Source organism: Takifugu rubripes, chromosome 19, assembly GCF_901000725.2.
Source record: "Takifugu rubripes chromosome 19, fTakRub1.2, whole genome shotgun sequence".
NCBI classification, from domain to species: Eukaryota; Metazoa; Chordata; class Actinopteri; order Tetraodontiformes; family Tetraodontidae; genus Takifugu; species Takifugu rubripes.
Genome location: NC_042303.1, coordinates 867192 through 884691, shown reverse-complemented (window position 1 = coordinate 884691; position 17500 = coordinate 867192). Strand labels below are relative to the sequence as shown.

Genomic DNA, 17500 nt, shown 5'->3' with positions numbered 1-17500 from the left:
TCCTTTCACCATGTTGGCCTGTGGAAAACCAGTGTTGTCGGCCCGATGGACCAGCGTCCCCGTCATTACCGGACCACCGTTGGCCACCAGTTGGGTTTTGGGATCAAAGTGGGGGCGTTTCCTGTATCCGGTTCTCCTCACGGATCCATGACTACAACATGTTGCTGCAAGTGCAGAGACGTTTGCTCTGGAAAGAACTTTAGAGCACATTCAGTGCTGCAGGATGAGGGGCTGGAAAAGGTGCCAGTTCTTTTCTCACTGCAGGGAACAGTTAAAAAAAGCAGCTTAAACTCTGAAAACATGAAAATGATACAGAGACATCATTGATTTATTGATTCAGTTGTTATCCAGAATGGATTAGAACTGTTCCTGTTTGATAAAAATGCAGTGAATTGGGATTATTTAGCTACAACCTCAACAGATTATTTACCTTCATCACAGTCTCATCACTATTTCTGATGTTTCCTCAGGATGGACGAGGACAGAGCAGAGTCCACAGTGCCCAGCAGGGTGTCCCTGAAGAGTGACCACTCCAAAGATGAAATAATAAACTTCAGAAGTTCAGAGGAAATGTAAGAAAACTAAAGCGTGATGATGTGTTTGTGTGGCAGCTGTTAGTCACATTAACAGCAGCAGGTTGTGAGTTTATTATTGGAGATGTTTAACACTTAAACCTCAGACAGTCATATAGTTACAGACTTAATGTGAATATTGTTGATTAGAAACAAGAATCAGGTTTAAACTGAAAGATGAATTCAGACATAAATGCTGGAACAATATTGAGTCTTGATCAGGTTCTTTCATCCTATAAATCAAAGGACTAATAGAGATGTGTTTCATAGTGAGAGGGGGGAGCACATCCTATCAAACTGGGACCAGTCAGCTCCACCAGGAGAGTCCTCTTGTTCACAATCTGGAAGCAGATCTGGAGATGCTGAAATGAAGCCCAAACAAAGTAAAACTGTTCAATATGAGATTTAACTTGTGATGTCATGAATTTGTAGTTGTGTTGATGATTTATTATAGATGGAAATCATTGGTTTACTTATGTTCAGGAAGTGATCTGCAGGAGCTGATAGAAGGTCATAAGATGAGTCTGAAGAGAAGATGTGAACATGTGACTGAAGGAACTCATGAAGCAGGAAGTGGAACCCTGCTGAACAAGATCTACACTGAGCTCTACATCACTGAGGGACAAAGTGAGGAGGTGGACACACAACATGAGGTGAGACAGCTTGAGAGAACCTCCCAGAAGAACATCCAGGACACTCCAATCAAGTGCCAGGACATCTTCAAAGTCTTATCTGAGCAACAGAGACACATCAGAGTGGTTCTGACCAACGGTGTCGCCGGCGTTGGAAAAACCTTCTCAGTGCAGAAGTTCAGTCTGGACTGGGCAGAAGGTTTGGAGAACCAAGACATCAGTCTGGTGCTTCCGCTCTCATGGAGGGAGCTGAACTTGATCAGAGATGAGCACAGTCTTCTCTCACTGCTTCATGTTTTCCATCCAACATTACAGAAGATCAGAGCAGAAGATCTGACTGTCTGGAAACTTCTGTTCATCTTTGATGGCCTGGATGAAAGCAGATTTTCACTGGGTTTCAACAAGCATCAGCTCATCTCTGATGTCACACAAGTATCGTCAGTTGACGTGCTCCTGGTGAACCTCATCCAGGGGAACCTGCTTCCCTCAGCTCTCATCTGGATCACCTCCAGACCTGCAGCAGCCCATCAGATTCCTCCCTCGTGTGTTGACAGGATCACAGAAGTACGAGGCTTCACTGACTCCCAGAAGGAGGAGTACTTCAGGAGGAGGTTCAGTGATGAAGATCTGTCCAAGAGAATCATCTCACACATCAAGGCCTCCAGGAGCCTCCACATCATGTGTCTGATCCCAGTTTTCTGCTGGATCACTGCTATAGTTCTGGAGGACGTGATGACCAGAGACCAGAGAGGAGAGCTGCCCAAAACCCTGACTGACCTCTACTCACACTTCCTGAGGGTTCAGATAAAGAGGAAGAAGCAGAAGTATGGAGGAAAGCAGAGACCAGGGAAACTGACTAAGGCTGAGAAAGAACTCCTTCTGAAGTTGGGTCGGCTGGCGTTTGAACATCTGGAGAAAGGAAACATCATGTTCTACTCAGAAGACCTGGAGCGATGTGGACTGGACGTCTCCGAGGTGTCGGTGTACTCAGGAGTTTGTACAGAGATCTTCAAAAGAGAGAGTGTGATCTTCCAGAAATCAGTCTACTGCTTTGTTCATCTGAGCATTCAGGAGTTTCTGGCTGCCGTCTACATGTTCCACTGTTACACCAGGAAAGACGCAGTGGTTATAAATAAGTTCCTAAAATATTCTAAACCAATCACATCTCTTGATGACTTCCTCAGGAGAGCACTAATGAAATCTCTCAAAAGTGAAAATGGCCACCTGGACTTGTTTGTTCGCTTCCTTCATGGTCTCTCTCTGGAGTCCAATCAGAGGATCTTGGGTGGACTGTTGGATCAGAGGAACAGCCACCCAGAAACCATCCAGAAGGTCCTCAACAACCTGAAGGAGGAGAACAGTGGTGGAATCTCCCCAGACAGAAGCATCAACATCTTCCACTGTCTGATGGAGATGAAGGATCAGTCAGTCCATCAGGAGATCCAAGAGTTCCTGAAGTCAGAGAAGAAATCAGAGAGGGAACTGTCAGAGATCCACTGTTCAGTTCTGGCCTACCTGCTGCAGATGTCAGAGGAGGTTCTGGATGAGCTGAACCTGCTGCAGTACAACAGCTCAGATGAGGGACGACGTCGCCTGATTCCAGCTGTGAGGAACTGCAGGAAGTTCGTGTAAGTAAAGGTTTTTAGGGCCGGACATCTGCGTTTAAATCAAGTGAGTGGATCATGTCAGGTAGCAATACCCCCTCCAGTGGTCATTCCTTCAATTCTTTATCTCCATTGCAGCGTCCATAAATTAAAAACAACAACAATTCATCCAGAAATGTTCAACACTGGCTGGATATAAGTTCAAAGGTCAATCCAGACAAACCAACATAAGGCAGGAATAATAGGAGCCACAAGTTAACTGACTATCATGAAATTACTGTCATGTCATTAAATTACTTTTGTTTGTTTGTATACATCGTATTCTAACAACAGAAAAACACATTTTAACTAATGACACGTGACTATTTTGCTTCATTTGTTCAACGTAAAAACAGCCGGCCTCGTTGGTTTAAATGGGTGTTTTAGGTCTTTGTGGCGGTTCCGTTTGGAGCCTTTATGTGACCCACAAAGTTGTTTGACCCTTTCCACACCCGTTAGGTGGCAACTTCATCACTAGCAACAAAAGGTGCAGTGAAAATGATTTGAAGGGAAACAGGCAGATATAACAGAAGCTGAGGGCAATCGATGCAACCAGAGACTCTGATGTCATCGATCGATCGCTGAATTAAGACTTGACGCACCATCGTACAAATTGGATGAAATGCAAAATATCCAAAGAGCCGATGGACAGATAAAAAGATCCACGTTTCTTTCAACCATTTGCTACAATCATTTTAAATATTGAGTAATTATGAGCTGTTCTAAAATAAGACAAATGTTGAGAATAATTCAGTTGCATTTCAGATCTGATGGTCGTTCAAACTGTTGCTCTACGGTGTTGAATTTAGCTTTTCCAGGAAATGAGCTACATTTGTGTTGAGGTAGATTCTCAGATAAGTTGATGAGAAATCCCAAAGTTTGACTCACTATTTTTGTTTCATACACAACAGACTGTATGGTAGTTTTCTTTCAACGAGTCATTGGGAAGTTGTGGCCTCAGCAATGACGTCAAACCCTTCTCATCTACGGGAGCTGATCTTAAGCGAGAACCAAAGTCTGACAGATGCCGTAGTAAAGTTACTGTCTTCTGCAATGATGCATCCAAACTGCAGACTGGAGACGCTCAGGTCAGGAGGCCTCTGTTGGTCTTTTCTAAATTTCTTTACATTTTCTGCTTTTCTCTTCATTTTCAGATTTAGAAATGTGTTTTTATTTGCCCCATTTATTCCTTTTCCAGGCTGTGGTGCTGCAGGTTATCAGAGATCAGCTGTGACTCTCTGGCCTCGGCGCTGAGGTCCAATCCCTCCCATCTCAGAGAACTGGACCTGAGTTGGAACCAGCTGGAGGATCCAGCAGTGAAGCTGCTCTGTGGTTTTCTCCAGGATCCTCTCTGTAAGCTGGAGACGCTCAGGTCAGTCAGAGATGATCCAGTACTTTCCCAGGTGTAACTAGTTAGACAATAACTGTTTCCATGTTTGATCTTTGTTATAAACGTAGTGTTACAGTTCTCAGAAAAAAGACCACACAGGACAGATTTGCAGTATTAAATTGGTTGTGGAAATCTGTCCCATGTGAGGACGGTCATCAATGACTAGAAAGGAAGTATCAGTTGTAGATTTGTCTTGTTTTATTTTAGGCTGGCCACAAAACCGCCCAAACATTCAGACCAATCAAAAATGGTTCTTCCTGTCTTTTAAAGATCAGAAGGAAAACTAGAAACCCCAAAAAGAAAGCTGCTGCAGTGTGCCATGCCCCTTCTCTACTGAGAAAAGCCATCCCAAAAAAGAGAAAAGCCCAAGTGTGAAGTGAGCGCCCTGTTAAACCTTGGTACCGAAAGCCTGCAGTCATTCTCATCTTAGGTGGCTTCATTCCAGCCAGAAGCCCAAACCTGCCTCCCTCTTAAAGGGGCAGCAGGTCAGTCCAACCACAGAAACCTTCATGAAGATCTGAAGCTTTCAGCATCCACAATTGTTGCACCTCACTTCCATTGGAGTCCAAATCAGAAGTCAACAAGTTGATTCTGCACCGATTCTACACAATGCAACCATTTTAAAAAGGTTTCCATCCATAAGTTTTCACACATTTTTAGATAAATCTGTTTGTTCATCGCCTCCTTCTTTTGTAATGGTCATTAAAGAAAATGACCTTATTGGAGTTTTTCTCCTCACAAATATGACTTTCTATGAGCGATGCAATAAATGCAGCTTGCAATCTAAGACAATATGGAAGTATGTGTATATAATAGTAGTGGAAGTAGCTCATAAAATAATACATTTGCTCTTCTCATCGAATCTCTCTGTTATTAAAGAAAAACCTGCTCTTAGTCAACAACATCTAAGACATCAACCAAAAATCCTAATTTTATACAATATAATATAAAACAGTAGAGAAGACTCTTTCTGCAGAGACCCTGGTGGCAGGAATGCAGAAGTATCACCTGCTCAACTTGGAAGGTGGAGCAGAAACCACCAGCTGAGAAGGTCCTCAGCGAGAGGAAGTGGTGGAGAACCATGAAACTTGCTCAGCTCCACCTCAGCTCCAGAGACGGGCTGAGCTGGAGCTGTGGCACCAGGTATCGCCCAGAAGAGCCTCCAACAAACAAGCTCTTCTCTTAGGAGGAGAGGGCTTTGAATCTCAGCTCAGTGTGCTTGTCTCTAGTAGGTGGCAGCTGCACCTTTTCCTGAGGTCCTTGTTGATGCCCTGAGGGGAATTGATGCTCCTGCAATGTTTTCTGGCAGCATTGAGCTTGCAGTGGGGCAATCAAACACACTGTGGGGGGGGCTCTCTTTCCTTCTCTCATCTGGAGAACAAGTGACAGCAGCTGCCAATCATTGTTGGAGAAATGTGCAGTCAGGGGAACGATGCGTCCAGACTATAGCCACCCTTCCAGCATCCAGCAGTGTCTAAAACCTTTGATTTGGTTTCACCAGAGAGTGTAGGGATTGCAGGGTCGCTGCAGCATCGCCCACAAGCTATCAGGAGTGGGTCGCTTTGTCCCAACTCCTGACAAGAGTTGAGTGCTATTGAGAAATGTGGTCTCACAAACTTGGAAGGTATTTTGACCTACACACACTTTACATACGCTGTAGATCTTGTCCAACCGCCCTGAAAGAACCCAAAATAGGAACATACGGCAGATAAGCCGGTGCAGGACCAGAGGTTTGTTGCTTGTAAGCTGTGTTTTGCTCTGGTACATGTTGATCTTTATTTGTCTTCTCTCAAAATAATTGTTATTTTAGACTAAGTGACTGCAGTTTATCAGAGACCAGCTGTGATTCTGTGGCCTCAGCTCTGAAGTCCAACCACTCCCATCTGAGGGTTCTGGACCTGAGCTACAACCCGTTGCAGGATTCAGGAGTGAAGCGGCTCTGTTCTGGACTGGAGAGTCCAAACTGTAAACTGGAGAGGCTCAGGTCAGTCTTCATTTTTCTACCTATATACCAGCTGCTAAGATGGTGAAGTGAGGCTGTTCTCAACACTGCTGTGATGCACCACATTAAAAAAATTCCTTGGAATATCGTGAATTCAGGTCTGACCCAACTAAGAACTAACGTAGGTTTAGTACTGACGCAGATAACATGCAGACCTGCACCGTATAACCTCATCCTGCATTTTTCAGATTGATTGACTGCAGTTTATCAAAGATCAGCTGTGGCTCTCTGGCCTCGGCGCTGAGGTCCAATCCCTCCCATCTCAGAGAACTGGACCTGAGTGAGAACCTGCTGAAGGATTCAGGAGTGAAGCTGCTCTGTGGTTTTCTCCACTTTCCAAACTGCCGACTGGAAACTCTGAGGTAAACACCATTCTCAAAAATGTCCATTATTCCATCCGAGGGTCCTCACACTTTCTGAGTGTGTGTGTTGTGCCCAGTTCCTTCAGGAGGGAGGGCCACACGGGGACCACTTATTCATGATAAATTGATTTAAGGACAATGAAAAAGCCGACAGATGGTAACCAAAATTAGACAAAACTAGGTGAGGGTGCCTGGTAGACACCAGCCAACGAGGAGGGAGATGGTGAGGGAGACAGGAAGTCATCTAAGACAGGTTGTGCCTTTAAAGATGAGCCACAGGTGAGATGGATCTCCATGATGAGATGGGAGGGAAAGAGGTGGGAGAACCTGGGAAGAGTGAGGGCCAGAACAATATATATTCTCCTTTGGAACAGTGCAAACCTGAGAGGTTGGAATTGTGGTAATTACATATTACTATCATTTTTTAACCTGTAACTAAATTAAATATTTACAGATCATGCCTTTGATTAACCTTTCAGATTAATACTGGTTTCACTTATAACCTTATAAAAGTTTCCCTTCTTTATTTAGATTATGGGCCTGCAGCTTATCAGAGATCAGCTGTGACTCTCTGGCCTCGGCGCTGAGGTCCAATCCCTCCCATCTCAGAGAACTGGACCTGAGTGGGAACCAGCTGCAGGATTCAGGAGTGAAGCTGCTGTCTGATCTCGTAGAGAATCCACACTATGGGCTGGAGACATTGAGACAGTAGCTGGTTGAAGCCAGTCAACTCCCGCTCATCTGCTGCATCACTCACTGACCACTGGTGAAGAGCATCTGTGGAAACATCTGCCGTCTACTCCCTCCATAGATGAGAAATTCAGTTTTTAAAAAGCGCTGGTGGACTTTCAAGAGATCAGTCGATGGTCGACAAAGCAGAAGCAGCTTCGCCTTGAAGTTAAATTAGTTCCTGGTATCACACAATGCATCTTTATAAAGTTCTAAATGGCTCCTCGGCCACTCTTAGAAGTATGAAAACATTCTCTTAATTGTCTCTTCAAATGTCTGTATTATACGTTACTATTTGACATCATGCCTTCAGAATCTTTAGGGTTTAGTATTTACTGTCTCTGTGACATGGAGCATTGGAATATTTCAGCTGCAGCCAGCAAAAACCCATCAGAATGACGGCTATCGGTGGGAACCGCAGCTCATTTGACTTTAGTCAGTCTGTTCAATGTTATAGGATTTATTGCAATCTAATAAAAACAACTAATAAATGTGGGAAATAGGAAATAAAAAGAAGCAAAATGACCAAATAAATCTCCCATGAATACTATAAATTTAAAGATGTCAAGAATGGAATATCAGCTTAAATTTAATCAAACATAAAGTGAAAAGGCCTCCTTTAAGTTTACTGTAAAAATAAACACAAAATCAAGAGCGACACGCACCAAAAACGTCTCATTCTCTCTTCTGTCTCCACTCATTCTTTTATATTCTCTTAAGATAACGGGGACGGGGTCGTGTGATAACAAAACAAGCTAATTGGGGACTATATTTTTGTTGCAAGAACTTTGGCTCTTCAGAAGTTTCTATGTTGGCCTCCACAGATTGTGCATCCACTAGAAACTCAGTGTTTTTGAGGAACTACCAGGAGTGGCTGGAGTGGAGGCCAATGACGCTATAGCTACATATAGCTACATATAGATCACCGTTATCCTCAACCCAAAAGACCACCAGTTGGCGCAGCAATACTAAAGATAGGAGGTTGTAGAACAAACTAAAGATTTGTTGTTATTAAGATAAAGAAATGCAACATTTCCCCCAGAGAAGCGATGGCGATGGAAAAAGCCCTGGCTGTGTGTGTGCATCACAGCAGGCGTGGGTTCTCCTCTCTGGAGTCATGCGGGGCTCCTTTGAAGGGCAGATGAGGAGGTTGGTTACAGATTCCCCTCAGAAAGATGATTACGGTGCCAAAGGTCATCACCGGGGTAACCAGGAAGAGGCAGAGTGGGTCTACTGTACGAGCGATGCCGCTCCAGTTATCCTTCTCCTGTCAGGACCAGACATTTACGCCACTTTTGATCTTTTTAAATCAGACTTTGGGTTGAGGACTCTGTTTGAACCATCTGAGCTGATTGTCGTCGTTCCTGTTGCGCATGTGTTTAATGATGTAGTGGCTCCATCCACAGCCGGCTTGATCTCTGCGTACAGCTGATGGCTCCTCCCTCTTCTTGTGGTTTCACAGCTCCACACAGACACCAAAGCTCAGAACTCAAATGAAGCTACTGATGCTTCTATATCTCATGTGTTTAAATGTTTCTGGAAACGTCCTGGCAGCGTGTGTGACTCGGGTCACCAGTCCGTGTCTCCCAGACTGTTTCTCAAACATCAGCTCACTGCGGGACTTCACACTGTCGTACTCCTCAGCCGAGGCAATGTAGCCCACTGAGCTGGGTCGCCGCGGTAACGCTCCATCCCAGTACGGCTCTGCCTCAGCAGGGCGGGACATGCGCAAGATGTTGGGTAATCGCTGGAGGAAGAGCTGGCAGAAAAAGAAAACAGGATTTGGAACACTGATACTGATGTGTGTGTGTGTGTGTTATAGTGGGAAAACCACATGTTCATACTGTATATCCTCTTTCATATGTTATTAAGTCACATGTTCATATATCCTCTTTCATATGTTATTAAGTCACATGTTCATATATCCTCTTTCATATGTTATTCAGTCACATGTTCATATATCCTCTTTCATATGTTATTCAGTCACATGTTCATATATCCTCTTTCATATGTTATTCAGTCACATGTTCATATATCCTCTTTCATATGTTATTCAGTCACATGTTCATATATCCTCTTTCATATGTTATTAAGTCACATGTTCATATATCCTCTTTCATATGTTATTCAGTCACATGTTCATATATCCTCTTTCATATGTTATTAAGTCACATGTTCATATATCCTCTTTCATATGTTATTAAGTCACATGTTCATATATCCTCTTTCATATGTTATTCAGTCACATGTTCATATATCCTCTTTCATATGTTATTAAGTCATATGTTCATATATCCTCTTTCATATGTTATTAAGTCACATGTTCATATATCCTCTTTCATATGTTATTAAGTCATATGTTCCTATATCCTCTTTCATATGTTATTAAGTCATATGTTCATATATCCTCTTTCATATGTTATTAAGTCACAGGTTCATATATCCTCTTTCATGTTATTAAGTCACATGTTCATATATCCTCTTTCATATGTTATTCAGTCACATGTTCATATATCCTCTTTCATATGTTATTAAGTCACATGTTCATATATCCTCTTTCATATGTTATTCAGTCACATGTTCATATATCCTCTTTCATATGTTATTAAGTCATATGTTCATATATCCTCTTTCATATGTTATTAAGTCACATGTTCATATATCCTCTTTCATATGTTATTAAGTCATATGTTCCTATATCCTCTTTCATATGTTATTAAGTCATATGTTCATATATCCTCTTTCATATGTTATTAAGTCACAGGTTCATATATCCTCTTTCATGTTATTAAGTCACATGTTCATATATCCTCTTTCATATGTTATTCAGTCACATGTTCATATATCCTCTTTCATATGTTATTAAGTCACATGTTCATATATCCTCTTTCATATGTTATTCAGTCACATGTTCATATATCCTCTTTCATATGTTATTCAGTCACATGTTCATATATCCTCTTTCATATGTTATTCAGTCACATGTTCATATATCCTCTTTCATATGTTATTCAGTCACATGTTCATATATCCTCTTTCATATGTTATTAAGTCACATGTTCATATATCCTCTTTCATATGTTATTCAGTCACATGTTCATATATCCTCTTTCATATGTTATTAAGTCACATGTTCATATATCCTCTTTCATATGTTATTAAGTCACATGTTCATATATCCTCTTTCATATGTTATTCAGTCACATGTTCATATATCCTCTTTCATATGTTATTAAGTCATATGTTCATATATCCTCTTTCATATGTTATTAAGTCACATGTTCATATATCCTCTTTCATATGTTATTAAGTCATATGTTCCTATATCCTCTTTCATATGTTATTAAGTCATATGTTCATATATCCTCTTTCATATGTTATTAAGTCACAGGTTCATATATTCTCTTTCATGTTATTAAGTCACATGTTCATATATCCTCTTTCATATGTTATTAAGTCACATGTTCATATATCCTCTTTCATATGTTATTAAGTCACATGTTCATATATCCTCTTTCATATGTTATTAAGTCACATGTTCATATATCCTCTTTCATGTTATTCAGTCACATGTTCATATATCCTCTTTCATATGTTATTAAGTCACATGTTCATATATCCTCTTTCATATGTTATTCAGTCATAGGTTCATATATCCTCTTTCATATGTTATTAAGTCACATGTTCATATATCCTCTTTCATATGTTATTAAGTCATAGGTTCATATATCCTCTTTCATATGTTATTCAGTCATAGGTTCATATATCCTCTTTCATATGTTATTCAGTCATAGGTTCATATATCCTCTTTCATATGTTATTAAGTCACATGTTCATATATCCTCTTTCATATGTTATTAAGTCACATGTTCATATATCCTCTTTCATATGTTATTAAGTCACATGTTCACATATCCTCTTTCATATGTTATTAAGTCACAGGTTCATATATCCTCTTTCATATGTTATTAAGTCACATGTTCATATATCCTCTTTCATATGTTATTCAGTCACATGTTCATATATCCTCTTTCATATGTTATTAAGTCACATGTTCATATATCCTCTTTCATATGTTATTAAGTCACAGGTTCATATATCCTCTTTCATATGTTATTAAGTCACATGTTCATATATCCTCTTTCATATGTTATTAAGTCACAGGTTCATATATCCTCTTTCATATGTTATTAAGTCACATGTTCATATATCCTCTTTCATATGTTATTAAGTCACATGTTCATATATCCTCTTTCATATGTTATTAAGTCACATGTTCATATATCCTCTTTCATATGTTATTAAGTCATATGTTCATATATCCTCTTTCATATGTTATTCAGTCATATGTTCATATATCCTCTTTCATATGTTATTAAGTCACATGTTCATATATCCTCTTTCATATGTTATTAAGTCACATGTTCATATATCCTCTTTCATATGTTATTAAGTCACATGTTCATATATCCTCTTTCATATGTTATTCAGTCATATGTTCATATATCCTCTTTCATATGTTATTAAGTCACAGGTTCATATATCCTCTTTCATATGTTATTAAGTCACATGTTCATATATCCTCTTTCATATGTTATTAAGTCACATGTTCATATATCCTCTTTCATATGTTATTAAGTCACATGTTCATATATCCTCTTTCATATGTTATTCAGTCACATGTTCATATATCCTCTTTCATATGTTATTCAGTCATATGTTCATATATCCTCTTTCATATGTTATTAAGTCACAGGTTCATATATCCTCTTTCATATGTTATTAAGTCACATGTTCATATATCCTCTTTCATATGTTATTAAGTCACATGTTCATATATCCTCTTTCATATGTTATTAAGTCACAGGTTCATATATCCTCTTTCATATGTTATTAAGTCACATGTTCATATATCCTCTTTCATATGTTATTAAGTCATATGTTCATATATCCTCTTTCATATGTTATTCAGTCATATGTTCATATATCCTGATGTTCATCTGTTCAACAAAGGGACAACAGGATGTGTGTGTCTTACCTGTTTGGTCCACTCAGACATGACGTGCATGCTCGGCGTCCTGAAGTGGAGGTTGAGGACGACCACACAGTTCAGCACCACCACCGTCACCACCACCATGATGAACATCAAATATCTTCAACACACAAACACACTCAGGTGTTTTCCATTTTTTAAATCTCAGCCGGTTGTCACCTGGTTCTGCAGCCCTAATGTATATATAGTTTGGAGCAGCAGAATATATCTGATTCAGAGTTAAAGTGATGTGGAGTAAATGGTGCGTTTACCTACTTCACAATAAGTGGAATGGACGTGGATGTTTCTGGAGCCTTTGAGAGATCAAGAGTAGGAAGACAGACTGAGCGAGCAGCACCGAGATGGACAGTGTCATCTTCTCACCACCTACACACACACACACATTTTTATTATCCTTTTTAAAATATATTCAAAAATCTGTTGGGGAGCTAATTAATGTTTCTCGATTAATGGCGTCCCCTCAGCTCCGCCCACTACCGATGTTTGCTGCTTTATTAGCTGTGTTGTCCCGTGCTGACGTGATATTCAGCTATAATGTCTGATTCTTTGGGTGCTGTTGAAGGTTAACTCAGTTCATGTAGTTGTGATTCTGAAAAGGTCCCAGACTGTTAATCTGCCTGACGCTGGCTTCAGTACGTTCTGTGACTCTGCACTGACTGTCTGGGGGCAGGTAGTAGACCAGCGAGGCCAGGAAGGAGATGAGCACGCAGGGGATGATGATGTTGACCACGTAGAAGAGAGGTTTGATGACCAGGTAGAAGGTGATGTCCTGGTGCTTGTTGCTCTCCATGGGAATGTGTTTGTAGGTGTTTCTCTTGGCGGGTCGGTGGATGATCTCCCACTCACCATTCTCTGTTGGTCAAAGCCAGAGTTCAGACACAAGTGATGAAGTTATGACTGTCAGTCTGGTTGGAGCTGCAGCCAGTCTGAAGGCTCAGGCTCTGGGGAAAACAACTTCTCTGCATGTATCAACAGCATCCAGTACACTGAAAGTCCCCAACAAGCTCCAGGACTGTATGCAGTAAAAAATAAAAATGAATGGAAATTAATCTTTACTTGGTTACCTGTAAAGCTTGCAGGATCAATCATGATCCATTCAACCGTCCACTTGGTTTCAATGACTATGTCTTCCTTCAGGAGCAACCTGATCTCTTTGGCATTGTACTAGAGAGCTGCAAGGCAACATGGGAAATGCAGTTCAGAATTTAAAAAGCCTGTTTTCCGACTGGGAGAGTTTAGCTGCACCGTGCATTTTATTTTGGCACCTTTTTCTCCTCTCATATGTGTTTAGATTCTATCAAATCTTGACTGAGCTCAGTTTAAAACATCATGTCAGAGTTTGTCTGCGTTTCAAACAACAATGAAAAATCCTGCCCGTGCATACGTGAATTTGAGCGTGCAGTCCTGCCAGTCAAAGGGGAAATATTTGACGCTGATGGAGCAGGACGATCTGAAGATGGCGGGTGGTAACCAGTAGCAGAGAACTGTTGAATCCACCAGAACGTTGCAGTAGTAGGCCACGTTGAATTGGGCATCGTTGCTGAGGAGGTGGTTGTACACACACGGAAATGTATTAGACATAACGAATTCAAGTATAAATAACAGGACAAGTGATACTTGTTCATTGTTATGACTATTTGATCATGTTAAAGGGGCTGAAACCATATTTTGAAAGATAAAGGTGGTGTTTGATTAGAAACTCTTTCTGGGGGGGGGGGGGGGGGTTAGCATTAGGGTTAGGGTTAGGGTTGGAGTTAGGGTTAGAGTTAGCATTAGGGTTAGGGTTAGCATTAGGGTTAGAGTTAGGGTTGGAGTTAGAGTTAGGGTTAGGGTTAGGGTTGGAGTTAGGGTTAGAGTTAGCATTAGGGTTAGGGTTAGCATTAGGGTTAGAGTTAGGGTTGGAGTTAGAGTTAGGGTTAGGGTTAGGGTTGGAGTTAGGGTTAGAGTTAGCATTAGGGTTAGGGTTAGCATTAGGGTTAGAGTTAGGGTTGGAGTTAGGGTTAGGGTTAGGGTTAGGGTTGGAGTTAGGGTTGGAGTTAGGGTTAGGGTTGGAGTTAGGGTTAGGGTTAGAGTTAGCATTAGGGTTAGAGTTAGGGTTGGAGTTAGGGTTAGGGTTAGAGTTAGCATTAGGGTTAGGGTTAGCATTAGGGTTGGAGTTAGGGTTGGAGTTAGGGTTAGGGTTGGAGTTAGGGTTAGGGTTAGAGTTAGGGTTGGAGTTAGGGTTAGGGTTAGAGTTAGCATTAGGGTTAGGGTTAGAGTTAGCATTAGGGTTAGAGTTAGGGTTGGAGTTAGGGTTAGGGTTAGAGTTAGCATTAGGGTTAGAGTTAGGGTTGGAGTTAGCATTAGGGTTAGAGTTGGGGTTGGAGTTAGGGTTAGCATTAGCGTTAGAGTTAAGGTTGGAGTTAGAGTTAGGGTTAGGGTTGGAGTTAGGGTTAGGGTTAGGGTTGGAGTTAGGGTTAGGGTTAGAGTTAGCATTAGGGTTAGAGTTAGGGTTGGAGTTAGCATTAGGGTTAGAGTTAGGGTTGGAGTTAGAGTTAGGGTTAGAGTTAGCATTAGGGTTAGAGTTAGGGTTGGAGTTAGGGTTAGGGTTAGAGTTAGGGTTGGAGTTAGGGTTAGAGTTAGCATTAGGGTTAGGGTTAGCATTAGGGTTAGAGTTAGGGTTAGGGTTAGAGTTAGGGTTAGAGTTAGGGTTGGAGTTAGGGTTAGGGTTGGAGTTAGGGTTAGAGTTAGGGTTAGGGTTAGGGTTGGAGTTAGGGTTAGCATTAGCGTTAGAGTTAAGGTTGGAGTTAGAGTTAGGGTTAGGGTTAGGGTTGGAGTTAGGGTTAGGGTTAGGGTTAGGGTTGGAGTTAGGGTTAGGGTTGGAGTTAGGGTTAGGGTTAGGGTTGGAGTTAGGGTTAGGGTTAGGGTTAGAGTTAGCATTAGGGTTAGAGTTAGGGTTAGCATTAGGGTTGGGGTTAGGGTTAGAGTTAGGGTTAGCGTTAGGGTTAGTATTAGGATTAGGGTTGGAGTTAGGGTTAGGGTTGGAGTTAGGGTTAGGGTTAGCATTAGGGTTGGAGTTAGGGTTAGGGATGGAGTTAGGGTCAGGGATGGAGTTAGGGTTGGAGTTAGGGTTAGGGTTAGCATCAAGGTTAGCATTAGCATCAAGGTTAGCATTAGCATCAAGGTTAGCATTAGGGTTAGGATTAGGTTTAGAGTGAGGGTTAGCATAAGCATCAAGGTTAGCATTAGCATCAAGGTTAGCATTAGCATCAAGGTTAGCATTAGTGTTAGCATTAGCATTAAGGTTAGCATTAGGTTTCGAGCTAGGGTTAGCATTAGCATAAAGGTTAGCATTAGCATTAGGGTTAGCATTAGGGTTAGGGTTAAGGTTAGCATTAGGGTTAGGGTTAGTATTAGGATTAGGGTTGGAGTTAGGGTTAGGGTTAGCATTAGGATTGGAGTTAGGGTTAGGGATGGAGTTAGGGTTAGGGTTGGAGTTAGGGTTAGGGTTAGCATTAGGGTTGGAGTTAGGGTTAGGGTTGGAGTTAGGGTTAGGGTTAGCATTAGGGTTGGAGTTAGGGTTAGGGATGGAGTTAGGGTTAGGGTTGGAGTTAGGGTTAGGGTTAGCGTTGGAGTTAGGGTTAGGGTTAGAGTTAGCATTAGGGTTAGAGTTAGGGTTGGAGTTAGGGTTAGGGTTAGAGTTAGCATTAGGGTTAGGGTTAGAGTTAGCATTAGGGTGAGGGTTAGAGTTAGCATTAGGGTTAGAGTTAGGGTTGGAGTTAGGGTTAGGGTTAGAGTTAGAGTTAGCATTAGAGTTAGGGTTAGGGTTAGAGTTAGCATTAGGGTTAGAGTTAGGGTTGGAGTTAGGGTTAGGGTTAGAGTTAGCATTAGAGTTAGGGTTAGGGTTAGAGTTAGCATTAGGGTTAGAGTTAGGGTTAGGGTTAGCATTAGGGTTAGAGTTAGGGTTGGAGTTAGGGTTAGCATTAGCGTTAGAGTTAAGGTTGGAGTTAGAGTTAGGGTTAGGGTTAGGGTTGGAGTTAGGGTTAGGGTTGGAGTTAGGGTTAGGGTTGGAGTTAGGGTTAAGGTTGGAGTTAGGGTTAGGGTTAGCATTAGGGTTGGAGTTAGGGTTAGGGATAGAGTTAGGGTTAGCATTAGGGTTGGAGTTAGGGTTAGGGATGGAGTTAGGGTTAGGGTTGGAGTTAGGGTTAGGGTTAGGGTTGGAGTTAGGGTTAGAGTTGGAGTTAGGGTTAGGGTTAGAGTTAGGGTTGGAGTTAGGGTTAGGGTTAGAGTTAGGGTTAGAGTTAGGGTTAGGGTTAGGGTTGGAGTTAGGGTTAGCATTAGGGTTGGAGTTAAAGTTAGGGTTAGGGTTGGAGTTAGGGTTAGGGTTAGGGTTGGAGTTAGGGTTAGGGTTAGAGTTAGCATTAGGGTTAGAGTTAGGGTTGGAGTTAGGGTTAGGGTTAGAGTTAGCATTAGGGTTAGAGTTAGGGTTACAGTTAGCATTAGGGTTAGAGTTAGGGTTGGAGTTAGGGTTAGGGTTAGAGTTAGCATTAGGGTTAGAGTTAGGGTTGGAGTTAGCATTAGGGTTAGAGTTGGGGTTGGAGTTAGGGTTAGCATTAGCGTTAGAGTTAAGGTTGGAGTTAGAGTTAGGGTTAGGGTTAGGGTTGGAGTTAGGGTTAGGGTTAGAGTTAGCATTAGGGTTAGAGTTAGGGTTGGAGTTAGCATTAGGGTTAGAGTTAGGGTTGGAGTTAGAGTTAGGGTTAGGGTTAGCATTAGGGTTAGAGTTAGGGTTAGAGTTAGAGTTAGGGTTAGAGTTAGGGTTGGAGTTAGGGTTAGAGTTAGCATTAGGGTTAGGGTTAGAGTTAGAGTTAGGGTTAGAGTTAGGGTTGGAGTTAGGGTTAGGTTAGGGTTAGGGTTAGGGTAGGGTTAGGGTTAGGGTAACCCTAACCCTAACCCTAGGGTTAGGGTTAAGGTTAGGGTTAGGGTTAGGGTTAGGGTTGGGTTAGGGTTAGGGTTAGGGTTAGGGTTAGGGTTAGGGTTAGAGGGTTAGGGTTAGGGTTAGGGTTAGGGTTGGGTTAGGGTTGGGTTAGGGTTAGGGGTTTAGGGTGTTAGGGTTAGGGTTAGGGTTGGGTTAGGGTTAG

General features: G+C 41.6%; 1 protein-coding gene and 1 pseudogene across 8 annotated transcripts in view; both read right to left on the bottom strand.

Annotated features, from left to right (window-relative positions):
* LOC105418562 (WW domain-binding protein 11-like) overlaps window positions 1-17500 on the bottom strand; it is a 1118483-nt gene that overhangs the window by 829565 nt on the left and 271418 nt on the right. The window lies entirely within an intron of this gene.
* On the bottom strand, window positions 8463-13964 carry LOC115246745 (acetylcholine receptor subunit delta-like; annotated as a pseudogene).